Source organism: Phytophthora infestans, genomic scaffold (assembly GCF_000142945.1).
Source record: "Phytophthora infestans T30-4 supercont1.71 genomic scaffold, whole genome shotgun sequence".
Classification (NCBI taxonomy): domain Eukaryota; phylum Oomycota; class Peronosporomycetes; order Peronosporales; family Peronosporaceae; genus Phytophthora; species Phytophthora infestans.
In genome coordinates this window covers 221,669-229,998 of record NW_003303688.1, presented here as the reverse complement: position 1 = coordinate 229,998, position 8,330 = coordinate 221,669, and positions in this window count along the sequence as shown.

The following is an 8,330-nucleotide window of genomic DNA, read 5'->3' as shown; positions in this document are numbered from 1 at the left end:
TGGCGGAGCTACTCAATGATGCTGACGAGTCCCCCCTAGTACTGTCGAAGTCGGGGAGACTGCGCTCTTGACTTGATTCTGCTACCTTCGGAACCCTTGTTAGAGAGCGTGGGCGACTCTGGTCCCGTAGCGTCTCCCGACGCGGAAGAGGTTACTGACCAGCTCCTGGTGTCCCCAGTTGATGTGTTCGGGTTACAACAGACTCGCTTCGTGGAAGAACAGAAGAGGACACCTTGGATCCAAGCTATGATAGCGTTCCTAAGCGATGGAGCTCTAGCTCTGGCCCTCAGATGCGCACTAAGATCCTGTTGATGGCCCCTAACTACTCGGTGAAAAACGGTGTGCTCATGCGGCGTGTTCACTTGAAAGCTCGCGCCGGACCCGCGTCTACTTTTGAAGTACCTGTGATTCCCCTGCCTTTCATATCAACCGTACTGCATCACTGTCATAGGGATGTACTTGCCGCGCATGCCGGAGTTACTAAGACGCTCGACAAAGTGCGCGAGCATGCTTACTGGCACGACTCGAAGAAGGATGTGGCCGAATATGTTCGAGAATGCACCGTTTGCGGCAGTGGTAAAGGCTATCACCCTTGGAGAAATGGCCGGATGCAGCGAATGCCAGTACAAGAACTATTCGGACCTTCTCGCTACTAGTGGTGGATGCCATAGGACCCCTAGTGGCTACCTCTTGAGGCAACAAGTTCATACTCGTCTTCGCCGACTACTTTACTCGATGGGTCGAAGCGTTCCCTGTGGCCCGCTTAGACACTGTGACGTTCGTGGAGATAATGGTGAACGAGGTGATCTCGCGACACGGAGTCCCCGAGAAACTGCTAAGCGACCAAGGATCCAACTTCATCTCGAATTTGGCACGATCCTTCTACGAAACACTCGGGATCAAGAAGCTGTTTGGAGATGCTTATCACCCTAAGACTCAGGGCCTAGTCGAACGCTTCAATGGTACACTGATCGGGATGCTGAAGATGTATGTCAACGAGGCTCAAAACGAATGGGCCTTATATCTTCCCCGAGTACTATTCACATACCGCTCGTCTTATCACGAGGCCCTTATAAACTCTCCGTTCTTCAGCCTGTATGGCCGGGACCCGGTGTTACCCCTGGACCTCGCGTTTCTCAACACGAACAACGGGTGGAAGAGTAACGAAGTCGCTAGTTACCGACGAAAGCTATTCTTATCTCTACGGGATACGAGACAATTATTAGAGCGCCAACTCTTGAAGGCCCAGGGCAAACACGAGCAAGGCCTGAGTAACCAGGTATCGATTGAGTTCAAGGAGGGATACCCGGTATGGGTCTACCAGTACTTCCGGGTTCGTCGCGGGGAGAAGACCACGAAGAAACTCGCTTTCGCGTGGCATGGTCCGTACCGTGTGGTCGGGACTGTAGGAGAGAACTCCTATCGCGTGGCCATTACTTCTCACCCCAACCGAGTCGTGACTATTAACGTCAATAGGTTGAAACGTTTCCAAGGGCGGTGGAGCCGACCGTTCCCGTCCGAAGTACCTGATGGGGTCCACACGAGTCCTGGTACTGACGACAACGGACGTTTATCGGAAGAAGACCTCCCGTCTACTAGCTTTGTGGAGAGACTCCTGATTGGAGGGGAAGAGACCGCCCTGACTGGGGTTCCCTTCTCCGTGATCGACATAATCGCCAGACGCAAAAAGAACCTAGAAGAGCCGTTCCTGGTGTTTTTGGCAATCTATGAGACTCTCTGGAGACCTCGGAACACTCTATTGCCCACCTACACCTCTCTGATCGAGGTGTTCGAAGAGACCCGCCGTCGGGAGGAAGGCCTACCTGAACTACGTCGCAACGCGCGGTTGGAAGATGCTAACGCTGCTGTAGACGAAGAGGAGCTACTCTTCTAGGAGAAGGGAGTCGTGACGGGCCGATCCACTGAGCCCGAGTGAGCTCGCGGCCCCGTCTTCCGCGGAAGTGTCCTGAAGAACACTTATTACGGCTCTGTATATTTTTGGATTCTACATTACAAGTGGTTGACCTACACCTACCGAAAAGAAAAACAATTTTACCACGATTTCAAGACGAAGAATGAAAACAACAAATGGGGAATGAATCGTGGTGAAAAACAAAAACAAACTTAAAAGAGAAGACGATACCACTACACCTACGCTCATCCTGTGGGAACGGTTCCGATCTCGTACGGACCACTAACTTCTCGACGGCCTTACGTTAGGCTGTTTTGTCGGATTTCTTAGTCGGCAAATTGGGGGCAGAGTGCTCTCCCGGTGAGCTCGGCCTTCGAGGTGCTGACGGAGACCGCGAGGCCAAGGAGACACTGCCTTCTTCAAAGCGGACGCCGAACGCGACTGCGAACGCTTACGCGTACCGTCCCGCGACGCTTGAACGGACGGGGAAGTCGTCGTTTTACCGTCGGTTAGTTTGTCGGGAGTGGCTTTATTCCCCTTTCGCGTGTGAAAGTGATCTCGCCTTGTCCCGCCTGGACTCCTTACTCGCCTTGGTGGTCGAGGGCTTTTTCGGGGGGTTCGACCGGGACGCTGAACGCTCCTCCGAACGTGACCGCCGAGACTTCTTGCGCACTGGGGACCTCTATCGCGACCGTAGGGGAGATACCGAACGTTCTGGCGAAGCGGCGCGCGCTTTGAGCTTGCCTTTAGCGCGTGAGGGTGAAGGGGACCGCTTGCGCGACGAGCTAACACGAGACTTCTTCAAAAAGGTAGAACTACGTGACGGAGAACGGAAACGCTTCGTGCGCTCCTTCGACTTCAGAGGCTTGTGGGAGAGCTGCAGACGCTGGTTGGGGCGTTTGTCGTCATCCGAACTTTCGTCTAAACTAGAAGCCAGGCGCAGCGTTTTCTTAACAGCGCGGAGTTCTTCGGAGTCTTTATCGGCTTCGTCCTCTTCGTAAGCTGACCGTTCCGCCCAGACCGCCGTGTAAGTACCGTCGGTACGCTCGTACGCCGCGTATCCTGCTGAGTCCGCTTCAGACGTGTTCGAAGAGCCCCTTTCTCCTGTTCGCGCGAAAGCTTGGCCGACATCTTCTGAAGACGAGGGCAGTGACTTAGCGCATGCCAGACCCCCTTCGAACGGTCTCCAACCCAATGAGGTTCGTGATACTTCATGTCCAACAGAACGCGAGCTAAGGTCCAATCCATGAGCTGACTGTCCGGCTTCGAGCTGTTTGGGTCCAGGGCTCCAATGTGCTCCAACAACTCTGTGATGGTCGTGAAGCCTCCCTCATCGATCCGGAACGGTTTAAGAGCGTTCTTCACTTTACGCGAGTACGCTCCCGAGTCACGCGAGTAGAGTTTGGACAAGTTGTCGATGTGCGGACCGTTGTAGGACTTGGCGTCTGGAGCGTTCCGACCTGCCTGTCCCCCCATCCGCATAAGACGGCGTCGGTGCGCGCAGCTCTCGAATAAACGAAAAAAGCCAAAGTAGCCCTAGGTCTCGATGCAGATACTCAGAAACCAGACCACCGCTGCCAACTTGGCCTTGCGCTGCTGAGTCTGGGCGTTGGAGGTCTTCAACGGAACGTTCGTCTTCCAGTCCCAGGACTTGGAACGGTTCTCATTCCAGAAACGCCAGTGAGAAGCGTGCACGTGCGGGTACTTTTGCGGGCTGTACCACAAGTGCGAGCCCGGTCAGGGATAAGCTAGCTGGTACGGCTCTTGACCAAGCTCGGCCGCGTCGTAATAAATCCGCTTTAAGTCGTCGACAATTGGAGAAGGAGTCGTGTCCGACAACTTAAACGGCAGCACGAACGAAGACCACGGGTGGCTCGGACACTTCTGACCGGAGCGAGGACTCTCCGTAATCGGCTTCTTCTTCGTCGAACCGGAACTGACGCTCTTGAGAGGAAATCGACCGTCCTGTGTGAAGCGTGGGTGCCGAGGCAGTTTCCCGCAAGTAGTTTGCCGAGACGGTTTAGGCATTATCACAATCGGCTCCGTCAAAGCGTCCGCGGCCTTCCCCGTGTCGTCCAAGATTGCGACAGCGATGTCACCCAGTAGCTCGAGGACGATGGAGCTGGCGTTCGCGGCGAGAGTGTCACGCATGAGGACCCAGAAGCGCTCGTCGGCCGGGGTATCGTTGGAAGAAGAACCGTCAGAGTCGGATGCCTCGACATTCCAGACGGCCTTGAGTCTGCGGGGCGCCTTACCGCGCGGAGTGCCCATAACTGGGGTAACGAAGAGGGAGGGCGCCGAGGGAAGTGTCTGGGGTCGAGGCAAAATTGCCGAATGGGCCAAAAGACCGACCGTCGGTACCTGGACCTCCGGTTCTGTCTCTCCCGAAATTCCTGTGATAACGGCGTGTTGGGTGCAAGAGAGACTATTGAAAGGGACGAGGAATCGGGGTTCTCCTTTCCCATCGACAGGTCTTGACTGTGGATAGCGACTAAGCCTGATGGGAGTCGAACAACTTCGAGAAGGTTCACCTCGGGTGTACTCAGGTTCTTATTTGCCGAGTGTTCTCTCCACTAAATGGAACCTCACGCTAGCGTCTTCCACGAGTACGCTCGCTGGGAGCTGTGGCCTGTGTACGTAGGCGCCGTAACGGTCTGGGTCCTAACGACTCCTTTGCGCAACGTTACCTGGGAGTTCTTGATCCAAGTGTGGCGTGTGGTCAAGATGAACCGCGATATTTGGGCGACTATGCGTCGTTGTACCGGGACGTGCTTCAAGCAAGCGAACTTCGACAACTCTGAGGTGCTACCTACGCGTATGGAGTATGGGGTGCGCTATTCGCTGTGCCTCCTATCGTTCTGCTCAAAGGAGAAGAGAAGTATGGTCGCTATGGACGGATGTTGCGGAGTTGATGGATAGCCGGCAGGTGACTTTCTCCGACTACATCCCGGAAGTCCTCCTCCGTACAAGGGACTCACGCATACGCTATTGGTACGCTTTCTGGGACGCTTTCAAGCCCACCTGGATGCGCATGTACGCTGTGGGAGAAGCCGCCTGCTGGCTGGTACTACTTTGCCTTTCCCTACTGTTATACGTCCCCGTCAACGTGTTTGATCTGGTGGTATTCGTACTCCTGGGACCTGTGGGTGTTGGGGCTCTACTGTTGTTCCTACTGTCTTCCAACTACTGCCTCGAGTGGACCGACTGGAGTCTCGCCGACACTCTTATCGTGGTGGTCGCCGGTGTGGTATCCCACGCTTGCCGTCAATACGACGAGGGAAGCCGTCTACGAACCGTCTCCCCTAAAGTACTAGTTGAACTAGCTTTGGCAAGTACTCCCCGAAACGCTTCGAAGCGTAGTATGGCCGAAGCTCAGAACAACGAACGTCTGCGGGTCGACGACGACATCGAAGTGTTATATGACTTTCAGACAGCCAACCCTGACTACATAGAGGACTGCACCGAGGACTACCTTGAGGCGTTCCAGCCTCACCTGCCGGCTGAAGCTACTAACGACGGAGTAAATATGGCTAACGTGCGGGATGTACGCAGTGGATCCGTTCGCCGAGGACGGCAAACGACAAGTCGGGGAGGATGTTCCGTACCCGGGAACGGAGGGGTCATTCCAGGAGCCGTGCCTCCCGGCGGGATGACCCGAGGCACGGTAGTTACTCCTCGCCCAGCCGTCCCGTCAGGATGGTTCCCGTCGACTCCGACGACGCACGTGCCCCGAACCGAGCCCACTAGGGTGGTCCTATAAGGTGGTCTCTGAACACCGGTGTCTCGGCGTCGTGGGACGCATCATCAAGCCCCTTCCCAGAACTCCCCGTTGTCCCACGAGGACTGTCGACAAACAAAGTAAATTCTTCTTTTTAGTATAAGAGAAGTAGTGTAGTGTATGTGGAACGGGGTACGTAGCCCTAAGTGTACCCTGGTTACATGAAGTATGACACGTCACACTTCAGAAGTAAGACACGTCAGACTTTAATATATATTTGGTACACGGTATCAAGGTCGCACGAGGCCAATCATTGGTTGGTGGCATTGCTTTTATATAGGTGACTTATAATTTGTATATTTAAACTCAAGCTTAGCCTACTTATAAATATACTTAGTTTACAACCTACCTTTAATTGGTCACTTCGCTCCCTTATGCAAAGGGGACCTGTGAACTGCCGTTCACTGAGAGGTTGTATGGTCTCGGAAGATAACTTCCTCTAGCGCAAGGTGCTGTGTGACCCCGTCACACTTGGTACCACTCGTAGTCAATTCACGCCACCGCGGGTAGACTACCTGAACCTCTCCGAAGTTCGTTGGCATGGACAGGAACGACTTCTCCCATATGAACGACTCTCAGTTCGAGTCGGTTCGGAAGATGGCCGGCATCCTCGGGATGGAGGCCCTACAGAGCCTGGTGGTGTCAACACCGGCCGAGCAGCTCGAACGCGTCAATGCGTTCGACGCGTACGAGCAGGGCCCCATCGCGCATGTGCGGGAGAACCTGCAGGCTCCGGCGGCAGAAGCAAATCCGTCTCACCCGAAGCCAATGCGGCTGAAGGTTAAGCCGTATGAATGGAAGGAAGGCGAGAACCTTCACTTCTGGGTCCGAGAAGTAGAGCTTGCGATGGACGCAGCTCTGATCTCGACCGAGCGACTTCTTGTTGCTTTTGCACTCTCCAACCTTAGCGGTCGTGCTAAGAGTTGGGTGTTCACACAGCTCCGAGCCGCGTTCCTCCCGGCGAACTACGAGTACCGCCAGCGTTTGCGCTTCCTCTCGTGTAAACAAGGGAGGCGTGAACTGCACGAGTACGTGCAAGAGATACGGGAGCTCACGGTGTCCCTAGTGGGAAACCCACTCAATGAAGACATCAAGATGACTGTGTTCATGGACGGCCTTCGAGTGGGCCACGCACGCACTCAGCTGTTCCGGGTGCAGTCAAGCACCCTTGAAGAGGCGATTCAAGTGGCTCTTTAAGAAGGGTACAGCCATCACCAGGCGTGTACGCCGGCCTCAGCGTGGCCTCGGAAGGTTTTGTCGGCTCCCGGTCGAACAAACCCCAACGGACCAGTTCCCATAGAACTCGGGTCCACCGAACAGCGTGACATCCGCTGCTTCGGCTGCGGGAAGATGGGCCACTTCAAGCGCGACTGGCCCGCGGAAAGACACTGCAGACGTTCCTTCCCCAAGCCCGTCCTCAAGGGTCGCTGGCAGAAGCCAGGATCCCGGGGACAGGGGAACGCCGGGAGCCAGTAGGGGCGGGGCGCCCTACTGGGGAAGAACTAAGTCTTCGTGAAGAGTACGCGGTGGCGCGTACCACGGGGACATAGCCACTGAGAGTCTTCGCACTCTCGAATCGGCGAAGAGCAGCGGCGGGTTGCTCGTAGTACACGGATGTGTACGGGGATACGATCACTCCTTTAGAATCTTGATCGATTCTGGGGCGTCAAAGCACTTCGCACGCCGCCAGACGGCTGCTCGTAATAGCATGAGGTTGTCCGTTGCTTTGAGAGAAAGCAAAGACAACGGGACGGTGTCAGTACGACTGGCCGACGGGAAGGTTGTCACTGTCCCCAACATCCCAATCGATCTGGCCGTCAAATTTAAAGACTTTGATTGTCCAGAACAGTTTACTGTTCTCTACATGGATCCCTATGATTTGATCCTGAGTATACCTGGATCGACAAGCATGATCCCTCGACCGACTGGCGAGGCAAGGCAACCGGTCACAGAACATTGGTGAGTCATGTTCCCACCTCTGCCAGGGTCCGGGGCACCTGCAACAGCTACCAGGGTAACATAGTACTACACGAGGCCTCGCGTGCCTATGCTGTTGGCACCCTGACATTCCGAGACGTGGGTAACAAAGCTCCACGTTACGGTCGCTGTCGACGACGACGCCACCGCAGCCGAAAGCCGGCTCTGAACATCGTTCAGATCGACGTCGCTTCAAGCGACTCGGAGTCCAGGGACCGGGCTCCTCCGACACGGCAAGTGGAAGAGTGTTATCACATCATCGATGGCGATACCGGTTTACCCGTCAAGGCATTTGGTGTCCACTTGGAACCGTTGCCAGATGTTGCAGAGATACTGAACCTCGAGGAAATGACGGTCGAGTCTTTCCTGGCCAACCTCAAGGCTGGAGAGATTGCTGAGATGGTGCTCATGAGACCTGAGACCACTCGGGAGGAGCTGAACGCCTCCTCTGTCTTGGACGAGAACGTCCTGGAAGACCTAAACAAGCAGCGTCAGGCGCGCTTGGGTTCTGATATCCTTAAGAACCCCAAGGATCCGGTGTATCCTTTGGTGACGGAGTATGCGGACGTGGTGAACAAACACCCACCAACCCAACTCCCACCGGATCGAGGAGTACGGCATGAGATTGATCTCGTGCCTGGCACAAAGTATTGTGTCACGAGG